Here is a 12567-nt window from a genome sequence, read left to right as displayed (position 1 = left end):
TCAGCCTCTGCTTTGCTAAAGAGAAAATATCCCTAGATCAGCTGTATCTGTCTATAGGATTCAATGTGACACTATCCTGGCATATGTTTAAAGGGACTTTAAAAATGACTTGTGAATGAGATAGTAATTACTGTGTAACAAAAAATGACAGTTTATTGTCCCAACACTGTAATGGCAGACAGGCCCCGTACACACACTCCCTCAAGGTATTTTTGGGTCTGTCGGACTCTATTGGTCATCTAAGTGCAAGCAGACTCATACTCTCCTTTCTCCCATCACTCAGAACGGGGAATGGGAGGACTCCACACACACACACACACACACACACACACACACACACACACACACACACAGGCACATACACGATCACCACCTGCCCTGCTACACCAACCTCTCCCTCCCATAACAATCAGATCCATTCAAGCAGTTTTTTTTGTCTGCATAGAGTAACTCATGCAACACTCAACATAGTTCTAACGTACAAAACAAGACTACAATAACAGCAGCATCCCTACATTTTGACATGTTCAAACGTTTCAACCAGTGTGACTGGAAGACTGGTCAACCATCAGTTGTTGAAGGTAGAATGTGACCAAACTAAATATAAAGGCTTTTATCTTTTCACTCTGAATTTCCCTTATATTACAGTTAATGGATAGGTGCCAGAGATTAACTCATTCATTCTGTGTGTGTTTAAAAGTATTTTCCTGTCCTATGTTTTGTGAGAGCAGTACAATACAGACTCATAGTACCAGAAAATATATTGTCTGGCGTGTAGAGACCTGCTGCTCGTTTGATATTACCTTCATGTTTGATCACAGCACTCAGGCTTCAAGTCTCTGATTACACTTAGTCTCTATGGCAGGCAGCTCCTTCATTTTGTTGTAATGCGCTTTGTAGATGCCAGTGGTGGAAAAAGTACCCAAGTCACCCAGTAAAATTCTACTTGAGTAAAAGTAAAAAATTATTTGGTTTTACATGTAAATATACTTAAGTATCAAAAGTAAATGTAATTGCTAAAATATACTTAAGTATCAAAAGTGAAAGTAAAAGTATAAATAATTTCAAATTCCTTATATTAAGCAAAGCCAGATAAGATGCAGTAGGGATGAACAGGAATTTCTCTTTAAGAGTGTGAATTAGACCATTTTCCTGTCCTCCTAAGCTTTCAAAATGTAACGAGTACTTTTGGGTATGGAGTAGAAAGTACATTATTTTCTTTAGGAATGTAGTGGAGTAAAAGTAGTCAAAAATATAAATAGTAAAGTACAGGGGGAAAAAAACTACTAAAGTATTTTTACACCACTGGTTGATACTGTATGTGTGTGTGTGTGGTAATGGTTTGTTGACGCTGTGAGCGGGAGAGCACTTTCTGCCTTGGGGTTTGGCTATATTGCAATTACACAACAACATAATGCTCAGCCACAATAACCAAAGTGAATACAAACTACACGGTCTACGTTTTCTGTGGACACCAATGTAATGTACAGTGCTTTGAATGTGTGAAAAGAGCTACATGAATCACATTTAATTCAATACACAACATTGAGTCTTGAAGACAGATGGTTGGTCCCTTTTGGGGAGAGAAGGGATGTTTTAACTTTAAGAGGGAAGTGGGACAAAAAATGAACTCCTATGATGACAGAAGAGGAGTGGCCAGATACATGTATGTTCTGGTGACTCAGTGTGTCTACAGGGAAGGAAGAAGACAGTCTCCTCCCCCCTCCTCCTTCACCCACCCTGTTCCCTAAGGATGTCATCCTTTCATCTTTGGATGAGTGTTGAGAGAGTGGGTCTCAGGTGGCTCACACCAGCCCTCTCCTCCCTCCATCCACTCCTCCACAGGGACTGACCCAGCCTTGGTGGTCTGTCACACCATCGCTCAATACCTGTCATCTACTCATCCTCCCTCCCCTCACTGGAGCCCAAAACATCCCACTTCACTAGACTCCTGAGAGCATCCCCATGTCTCAATCTTGTAAATCTTTCTCAGATACGTATGTTGTCATAAAGGCAGAATAACTCACCGGCTGTTACTTACTTTTGCACACTGTGTGATGTATGTAAAATGTCTCAAACTCTCAGGCTAAGTAAGTTAAATATTATGAGTAAACATCAGAAAGTCAAACTTTTCACTTTCTTTTTGTGTAATTTTACCCCCTTTTTCCTCCCCAATTTCGTGATATCCAAATTGGTAGTTGAGATCGTGTCTCATCGCTGCAACTCCCCAACGGGCTCTGGAGAGGCGAAGGTCGAGTCATGCGTCCTCCAAAACATGACCCACCAAGCCTCGCTGCTTCTTAACACCTCCGAAAGCTAGCCGCATCAATGTGTCGAAGAAGGAAAGCCCCCCCGGCCCCCCAGCCAAACCCTCCCCTAACCCAGACGACTACTGCAATGCAGTGCCTTAGACCGCTGTGCCACTCAGGAGGCCAGCTTTGCACTTTCATCATCATCTTATTGTTTCTAATATGTCTGAGGCTGCTGACTGAGGACTTTGATGCCTGAGGCTGCTGACTGAGGATTTTGATGATGCCTGAGGCTGCTGACTGACAACTTTATGATGCCTGAGGCTGCTGACTGACACTTTTATGATGCCTGACACTGCTGACTGAGGACTTTATGATGCCTGACGCTACTGACTGAGGACTTTATGATGCCTGACGCTGCTGACTGACAACTTTATGATGGCTGAGGCTACTGACTGAGGACTTTATGATGGCTGAGGCTGCTGACTGAGGACTTGTGATGCCTGATGCTGCTGACTGAGGACTTATGACGCTGCTGACTGAGGACTTGTGATGCCTGATGCTGCTGACTGAGGACTTATGATGCCTGATGCTGCTGACTGAGGACTTATGATGCCTGATGCTGCTGACTGACAACTTTATGATGGCTGAGGCTGCTGACTGAGGACTTGTGATGCCTGATGCTGCTGACTGAGGACTTGTGATGCCTGATGCTGCTGACTGACAACTTTATGATGGCTGAGGCTGCTGACTGAGGACTTGTGATGCCTGATGCTGCTGACTGAGGACTTGTGATGCCTGATGCTGCTGACTGAGGATTTTGATGATGCCTGAGGCTGCTGACTGAGGACTTTATGATGCCTGAGGCTGCTGACTGACACTTTTATGATGCCTGACACTGCTGACTGAGGACTTTATGATGCCTGACGCTACTGACTGAGGACTTTATGATGCCTGACGCTGCTGACTGACAACTTTATGATGGCTGAGGCTACTGACTGAGGACTTTATGATGGCTGAGGCTGCTGACTGAGGACTTGTGATGCCTGATGCTGCTGACTGAGGACTTATGACGCTGCTGACTGAGGACTTGTGATGCCTGATGCTGCTGACTGAGGACTTATGATGCCTGATGCTGCTGACTGAGGACTTATGATGCCTGATGCTGCTGACTGACAACTTTATGATGGCTGAGGCTGCTGACTGAGGACTTGTGATGCCTGATGCTGCTGACTGAGGACTTGTGATGCCTGATGCTGCTGACTGAGGATTTTGATGATGCCTGAGGCTGCTGACTGAGGACTTTATGATGCCTGAGGCTGCTGACTGACACTTTTATGATGCCTGACACTGCTGACTGAGGACTTTATGATGCCTGACGCTACTGACTGAGGACTTTATGATGCCTGACGCTGCTGACTGACAACTTTATGATGGCTGAGGCTACTGACTGAGGACTTTATGATGGCTGAGGCTGCTGACTGAGGACTTGTGATGCCTGATGCTGCTGACTGAGGACTTATGACGCTGCTGACTGAGGACTTGTGATGCCTGATGCTGCTGACTGAGGACTTATGATGCCTGATGCTGCTGACTGAGGACTTATGATGCCTGATGCTGCTGACTGACAACTTTATGATGGCTGAGGCTGCTGACTGAGGACTTGTGATGCCTGATGCTGCTGACTGAGGACTTGTGATGCCTGATGCTGCTGACTGACAACTTTATGATGGCTGAGGCTGCTGACTGAGGACTTGTGATGCCTGATGCTGCTGACTGAGGACTTTATGATGGCTGAGGCTGCTGACTGAGGACTTTTCATTTAATCTCAGGAAAGATTGGATAATAACTTATGGCTTAATTCAATCAAACCCACATTGCAGTAATTACACAGTAGCTCTTTTCCAATGGTCAAATGAACTCATGGATTGGTCTTGGGTACTGTATAAAAACCTACAACTACTACCAGGGCGACCACCCTCACAAGTATACTTTCACTTTTCAGAATTAAAAGTGTGTGGGCACGGGATGAATATTGTAAATAAAATACACTGCGTAAACATTGCTACAGTATTTGTGCTAAGCCACCTTTTACCAATACAGTGGCTTGGAAAAGTATTCACCCCCTTGGCATTTTTCCTATTTTGTTGCCTTACAACCTGGAATTAAAATACATTTTGGGGGGGTTTGTATCATTTGATTTACACAGCATGCCTACCACTTTGAAGATGCAAAATATGTTTTATTGTTAAATAAACAAGAAATAAGACAAAAAATACAGAACTTGAACGTGCATAACTATTCACCCCCCCCCTAAAATCTACAAATACTTTGTAGAGCCAACTTTTACAGCAATTACAGCTGCAAGTCTCTTGGGGTATGTCTCTATAAGCTTGGCACATCTAGCCACTGGGATTTTTGCCCATTCTACAAGGCAAAACTGCTCCAGCTCCTTCAAGTAGGATGGGTTCCGCTGGTGTACAGCAATCTTTAAGTCATACCACAGATTCTCAATTGGATTGACATCTGGGCTTTGACTAGGCCATTCCAAGACATTTAAATGTTTCCCCTTAAACCACTCGAGTGTTGCTTTAGCAGTATGCTTAGGGTCATTGTCCTGCTGGAAGCTGAACCTCCGTCCCAGTCTCAAATATCTGGAGGACTGAAACAGGTTTCCCTCAAGAATTTCCCTGTAATTAGCTCCATCCATCATTCCCACAATTCTGACCAGTTTCCCAGTCCCTGCCGATGAAAACCTTCCCCACAGCATGATGCTGCCACCACACTTCACTGTGGGGATGGCGTTCTCGGGGTGATGAGGCGTTGGGTTTGCGCCAGACGTAGCGTTTTCCTTGATGGCCAAAAAGCTACATTTTAGTCTCATCTGACCAGAGTACCATCTTCCACGTTTGGGGAGTCTCCCACATGCCTTTTGGCGAACACTAAACGTGTTTGCTTATTTTTTTCTTTAAGCAATGGCTTTTTTTCTGTCCATTCCATAAAGCCCAGCTCTGTGGAGTGTACGGCTTAAAGTGGTTCTATGGACAGATACTCCAATCTCCGCTGTGGAGCTTTGCAGCTCCTTCAGGGTTATATTTGGTCTCTTTGTTGTGCCTCTGATTAATGCCCTCCTAGCCTGGTCTGTGAGTTTTGGTAGGTGGCCCGCTCTTGACAGGTTTGTTGTGGTGCCATATTCTTTCCCTTTTTTATAATGGATTTAATGGTGCTCCGTGGGATGTTCAAAGTTTCGGATATTTTTTTATAACCCAACCCTGATCTGTACTTCTCCACAACTTTGTCCATGACCTGTTTGGAGAGCGCCTTGGTCTTCATGGTGCCCCTTGCTTAGTGGTGTTGCAAACTCTGGGGCCTTTCAGAACAGGTGTATATATACTGAGATCATGTGACACTTAAATAAACTCCACCTGTGTGCAATCTAACTAATTATGTGACTTATAAAGGTAATTGGTTGCACCAGATCTTATTTAGGAGCTTCATAACAAAGGGGTGAATACATTTGCTCGCACCACTTTTCCATTTTTGGGCCTATGGGCCCTGGTCAACCTATGGACCCTGTTCAAAAGTAGTGCATAAGGTGACATTATGGCAAAGAAATATTGAGGGACAAGTGGGGAAAATCTGGGGGTGGCAGCAGCAGTGGAGGCAGCATCCTTCAGGCCTGGGTTTTCCATACTAACTCTAATTGGTGATACAAACAACTGACTCTTAAATTAAGTCTACAATAAACTAGTGATGGGGAAAATGCTTATGTGAGGGTCAGTAAAGGGTACAATTTATTAGTATATGAAGAGTAGGTATTCGGTCAGTCATGATTGTTTAAGGCATACATCCTCATCCCTGGTAACGCCATCTTTCTTTTTTCTGTCTCTCGTTTTCTCCCGCTCACTCTCTCGTCCAAGAATTTGATGACCCACCACTTTACTATTCTTTAGTGTTTGTGTTCCTAAGCAGCGGGACATTTGAGAATGTTTTATTTCCCCCCCATCTTAGACCACTTGGTTCAATCCATGAGAGGTGTTTCCCCCATCTTAGATCCCTTGGTTCAGTCCAGGAGTTGTGTTCCCCCCCAGTTGGGTTCAAGAGGTGGCAGCTGGAGTTGTGCTCTGTAGACTACATTCCTTGTTTTCAGGCCAGCAGTGTCACAGGAGCAGAATTGTCACAGTCAGGAACTCTGGCAGGCTGGGGCTGAACATGTTTGATTGTGGAACATCCAGTGCCATGTTCCATGTCAGGTTGCCATGGGGACTAGCTACAAACAGAATGTTCCTGATAAAAGGGGTTTAATGAGTGACTGAGAAGGGATGGGGCTGTATAACAGGGGTTTAATAAGTCAATGAGAAGCTAAAAGGCCTGTAAGCCTGTGTTCAGTCGTCGTCACATAATGAAGTCCAATAGGAACTAGAGGCATTAACACAAGGTGAAAATGAGATGTTTAAAAATACAGTCTAATCAGTCTCTTTGAAATACATTTAAAATATCAAATCATCAAAACATTTAGCTAACAAATGGCTGAATCTTGAATACCAGTCTTCAAAAAAGCAGATTCATAATTTTATTCTAAACCCATGACTCTTGTGTCACGGTCCCAGCCTCCTACCTGGTAAGATGAGAACCACAGCCTACATTATGGGAGCCAACTGGGCCTTGCAACAGGATGTCCTTCCTCCTCCACACATCTGACAGAGATTAAACTGTGGTGTGGACTAGAGTTTGATTTGAAATACCTAAAGAAGCCACACCAGGCAACCAATACATGTACCAAAATTGGATTATACACACAAGAAGTCTGACTTGTTTCCATTGTGGTCCTCTATTGGTAGGCAAGTGGCTGCAGGGCAAAACAAGTGACATGGGCACGCTGTGCCATACATTCAATCATACACAATGTACACATATTTAGATACATACCCCAAAAAGTATATATACACATCTAACCAATCACTCGGCTAGCGCAAAGTGGCTTTCCACTTGGCAGTGGTTAAACCGGAGCTACCTGGAAGCGGGATCCTGCACCTTGGGTCAAATGAAGATGAGGAGGAGCCGAGCTACAGGACCTTATACGTCCAAAGAGAAAAGTATGATAGTAGTATGATAAACCAAGATTAGGGTTAGGGTTGATTATAAGGCTATGGAAAGGGTCAAGGTTTAGGATTAAGGACAATGTTAGGGTTGAACATACGGGTCAGCCATAGCACAACCCTTACCCTAGCTTCATGTCCGCACCCCGGCTCAACCATAATCATACCCCTAATCCCCCCAAATACTGTAGGCCTCCCTCATCTTCAAATTCCCAATGTAACCCCTGTAGAGAGGATATGTCTAACTACATTTGCATTAAGGCGAAACTCCCTGGCCCGCCAGTCATCTCTACTCCTGAAACTCCCTGGCCCGCCAGTCATCTCTACTCCTGAAACTCCCTGGCCCGCCAGTCATCTCTACTCCTGAAACTCCCTGGCCCGCCAGTCATCTCCACGCCCCACCAGTCATCTCACCCCTGAAACTCCCTGGCCCGCCAGTCATCTCCACGCCCCACCAGTCATCTCACCCCTGAAACTCCCTTTAAAAGGCCCTCCCTGTCAATACCATCGATCCTTGCTGAGGCCATCAATACTCAGCAACAGCACCTGCTTTTCTTCCCATTGATATGTTTGAACTTGTTTAGCCTTTGAAAGCATTGGGTTAAGGGGGAGTATCAATGGGTAGAAAACTAAGAAGTGGCATTGAGGTCTGATCAGTACAGCAATGAGGATACCCTATGTCTCTTAGACTCAGTAGACCAGTGGGAGGTGTGCAGACTTTTGTTCTGTCCCATAGTTAACACACAATAAAGGGAGTCCAAATGAAGGTGAGAAGGCTTTGTGATTGGTCCAGCCATACCTGTGCAGCTCCCCCTGTCCCACTTCTCCCCCTCCCCAATGCTATTCTTGATTCCTACTCAGGCGTGTTCCTGCATGGTCCCTCTGTCTAGAATTCCCGGGATTCTTCAGATACTCTATCTCAAGGAGAGAAAACCAAAAGAGGGGAGCGAGCCAAGAGAAAGACATAACATCCCTCCTGATGTTCCCTAATAGTGGTGGCATTGGTGGGTTTTAATCATCACACGCCAAAGTAAAAAAAAAAAAAAAAACTGCACTGAGGAATTGAGCACAAACACCACATGCACACAATTGCAGAGCACACTTACAACATAAAACACGTCTGGTTTTAATTTTTCTGGATCAACACAAAAGGTGCTAAAAAAGGTTATGACATCGTAAGGAAAGGTTTCAGAATGTAATATCAATACAGAGTAATGATGACATCATAAGGAAAGGTTTCAGAATGTAATATCAATACAGAGTAATGATGACATCATAAGGAAAGGTTTCAGAATGTAATATCAATACAGAGTAATGATGACATCATAAGGAAAGGTTTCAGAATGTAATATCAATACAGAGTAATGATGACATCATAAGGAAAGGTTTCAGAATGTAATATCAATACAGAGTAATGATGACATCATAAGGAAAGGTTTCAGAATGTAATATCAATACAGAGTAATGATGACATCATAAGGAAAGGTTTCAGAATGTAATATCAATACAGAGTAATGATGACATAAGGAAAGGTTTCAGAATGTAATATCAATACAGAGTAATGATGACATCATAAGGAAAGGTTTCAGAATGTAATATCAATACAGAGTAATGATGACATCATAAGGAAAGGTTTCAGAATGTAATATCAATACAGAGTAATGATGACATCATAAGGAAAGGTTTCAGAATGTAATATCAATACAGAGTAATGATGACATCATAAGGAAAGGTTTCAGAATGTAATATCAATACAGAGTAATGATGACATCATAAGGAAAGGTTTCAGAATGTAATATCAATACAGAGTAATGATGACATCATAAGGAAAGGTTTCAGAATGTAATATCAATACAGAGTAATGATGACGACATAAGGAAAGGTTTCAGAATGTAATATCAATACAGAGTAATGATGACATCATAAGGAAAGGTTTCAGAATGTAATATCAATACAGAGTAATGATGACGACATAAGGAAAGGTTTCAGAATGTAATATCAATACAGAGTAATGATGACATCATAAGGAAAGGTTTCTTCAAGTAAAAAGGTCCCTAATGGTGAGCCAATGATATAGCCCAACCACAGGTTTTTCACCATCTACAACAATTTAATTTATTCTGGTTGTGGAGACCAACTGGGTGTGCAGGCTTTGGTTCCAGCCCTAGTTTAACTTACCCAAGGCTTGATGATAAGTTCATTAGTTGAATCTGGTGTATTAGTGCACATCATGTGTCCCCAAGACCAGGATCGAGGAACACTTCTCTAGAACTGTCTGTGCCACTTAGAGAGTGCCTAAAAGACCTGCAGGAACGGTGTTGTTAACTGTTGTTAAAAACGGTGTTAAAAACTGGAGCCAAGTGAAGCATAATCCAATGAGGTGATTGACATTTGGGAAATGGGAACACTGCGAGTATCGACACTGCACCGTAGCAAGTAATGTCATTTTAGATGAGAGACGCAATCAATAACTGCCTTCTTGGTATTGTGAACAGGGCCCCTGACTGAGTCTCCCATTGCCTCAATCTGCCAGTGCAATGTTGTTCAGTCTCTCACAGGGTTGGGAAAGACTGCTCTCTAGTGGACACTCAATGTTCATACAATATCATTATTGTGCAGTCAGTGACCACCTTTAACATGCACACCAATATGCCATTATTATTTGGGATACTCAAGTATTCTGATTTTGAGATGACACAAACATATCCCATTTACAATTACCTGAAAAGGCTTGTATCCCGGTTATGAGATATGCTGATCTTAGACAGGTTACTGTGGCATGTAAACATCTTATCCCATTCAGGCTACTGTTGTTTTACCGGTCTGCGCAGGCTCAGTTTAGTATATCATGGGTGTTGTGTGATGATGTTTTCATCTGATTGTCAAACAAATCACTTCAAAAAGTAAGCTACCTGTGCAGTTCCATCCACCATTATTCATTTTGCTGTTACTCCATACTGGAACATTAAGCCTACTGGTTACTTCCACCCCTAATTTAGACAACGTTTTGCTTATAATTTCTGACATTTGGTAGTCCATATTATAATTTCTGACATTTGGTAGGCCAAATGATAATTTCTGACATTTGGTAGGCCTAATGATAATTTCTGACATTTGGTAAACCACTATACGTTATACATGCAGCTTCTCTCCTTTATAACTAAATAAAGTAGAACTCACCAGAATAATGTCTTACATTGATAGAATTAATGCATTAGTAATCTAGTTAACACCGGTAAAGTTGTCTGTTTAGTTCAGGGACCTGGGAGACAAACGCAATAACTTCAAAACAGTGGAAAGATCGGTCCTGTGCAAAATGTCCAAATGTCATCAGTTTGACTGGTTTTGAGGAAATGAATAGCTGAGAAAACGATTCTGATAAGCCTCCCAGTTTATTTAACCTTTATTTAACCAGGCAAGTCAGTCAAGAACAAATTCTTATTTACAATGACGGCCTACCACGGCCAAGCACTAACCTGGACGACGCTGGGACAATTGTGCTCTGCCCTATGGGACTCCCAATTGCAGATGGTTGTGATACAGCCTGGAATTGAACCAGGTCTGTAGTGACACATCTAGCACTGAGAGGCAGTGCCTTAGACTGCTGCGCCACTCTGGAGCCCAAAATCTTGGGTGCATATTTTATGTGGTTGAAATACTGTCTGCTTGCATGTCAAAGATAACACATTACACATGCATTTTCATAAGAGATGCTGAAAGAAAGAAATACCATTTCTCCACCCCTGTTCCAAAATGCATAATTCTGCAGGAGTTAACATTATATTATCCTACATGTGAAGTTACAGCCCTACAGTCAGTGTCCATATTTCAGTTACAATTTAATTGAACCCATATGAACTTAAATGAGGAATATTATGTTTATTCATGTAAACAGTGAAACTCGTGAGCGGAATATCAAGGTGCATGTAAACAGTTTATCCCGAATTAGACCTTAAGGGTGATACAGTATGAGGTACTATCCAGAATACTGTGCGCATGTAAATGTGGTCAGTGAGAGAGCGAGAGAAACAGAGAGCGAGAGAAACATAGAGCGAGAGCATTGAGAAACAGAGTGAGGGAGCCAGAGAGAAATGGAGAGAGAGACTGCGCGAGAGAGCGTTCCATCGACAAGCCTTACGTTGTGGCGGTTTGCCACAAACAAAAGCTGAAGTCACAATGCCTTTAGCATTCCAAGTCCCTGCATTCCGCAACAATTACATCATCGCACCTGCACCCTTTCCTGCCACCCTATCCCAAATATGTAACAAGCCGGAATCAGGAAATTACCTCAAATCAACCAGACAATGAAAACAATATGAGAATAACACCTGTAGCTAAACTACTATGTATTGTAGCTCTCCACTGTAACTAGAGACAGTCTGGTCTGGGCTCAAAGTGCAAAAACATCCATGTGTGTCATTACCTTTAGGTTATTATATGTCTTCCAAGAATGTGGGGGTATGGTTAATAGGACTGACAAGGTGATGGAGACCTTAAACAAAACTGAATCAAATGAGAGCTGGGCTGGACTGAGAAGATATGCTGCCTTATCATTTGACTGGATTAACCTTGTCAATACCACTATTAACCTTTTGTTAATTAAAAAATAATTTCTCATCACCCTGTAATTTAGCGTACTGGTATAATTTGTCAGGCAGGTGTATTACTTTTCATAAAATTATATACAGACTTGGGACTGATTTAGACCTGGGACAACAGGTGTGTGCAATTAATTATCAGGTAGAACAGAAAACCAACAGGCTCCGGCCCTCGCGGGTAAAGGTTGACTACCCTTGATATAGGGAATAGGGTGCCATTTGGTAGTCAGACATTCTGTATCTGGATAGAGTTCCTGTGGAGCGAATGATGGACTTATCTACATTACAGGCTGCACGCTGAAGTTAAACACGCACACACATCCACTATAACAGTGTTTCCCAACTCCGGTCCTCCAGTACTGTCATGACGTTGGGTTGGGGGTAGGTTTATGACAGTCATAAATACCTCTTTCCCCCTTTTTCTCTCTCCCTACTATAACTGATGTGACATAAGGAAACCCATGGGTTAACATAGAGATTCTGGGTAACATCAGAAGTTGGGGGAAATGAACTATATTCTGGTGATCCGACCAACTGAACATATGCGGTGGTACTTAAGGTATATTATGTCAGTTCGGTTGCCCTCTGACACATTCTCATCAAGGATTGAATGACATAAAC

Source organism: Salvelinus namaycush, chromosome 32, assembly GCF_016432855.1.
Source record: "Salvelinus namaycush isolate Seneca chromosome 32, SaNama_1.0, whole genome shotgun sequence".
Lineage (NCBI taxonomy): Eukaryota > Metazoa > Chordata > Actinopteri > Salmoniformes > Salmonidae > Salvelinus > Salvelinus namaycush.
The sequence above is the reverse complement of the archived record's forward strand: the minus strand, read 5'-3'. Positions refer to the sequence as shown.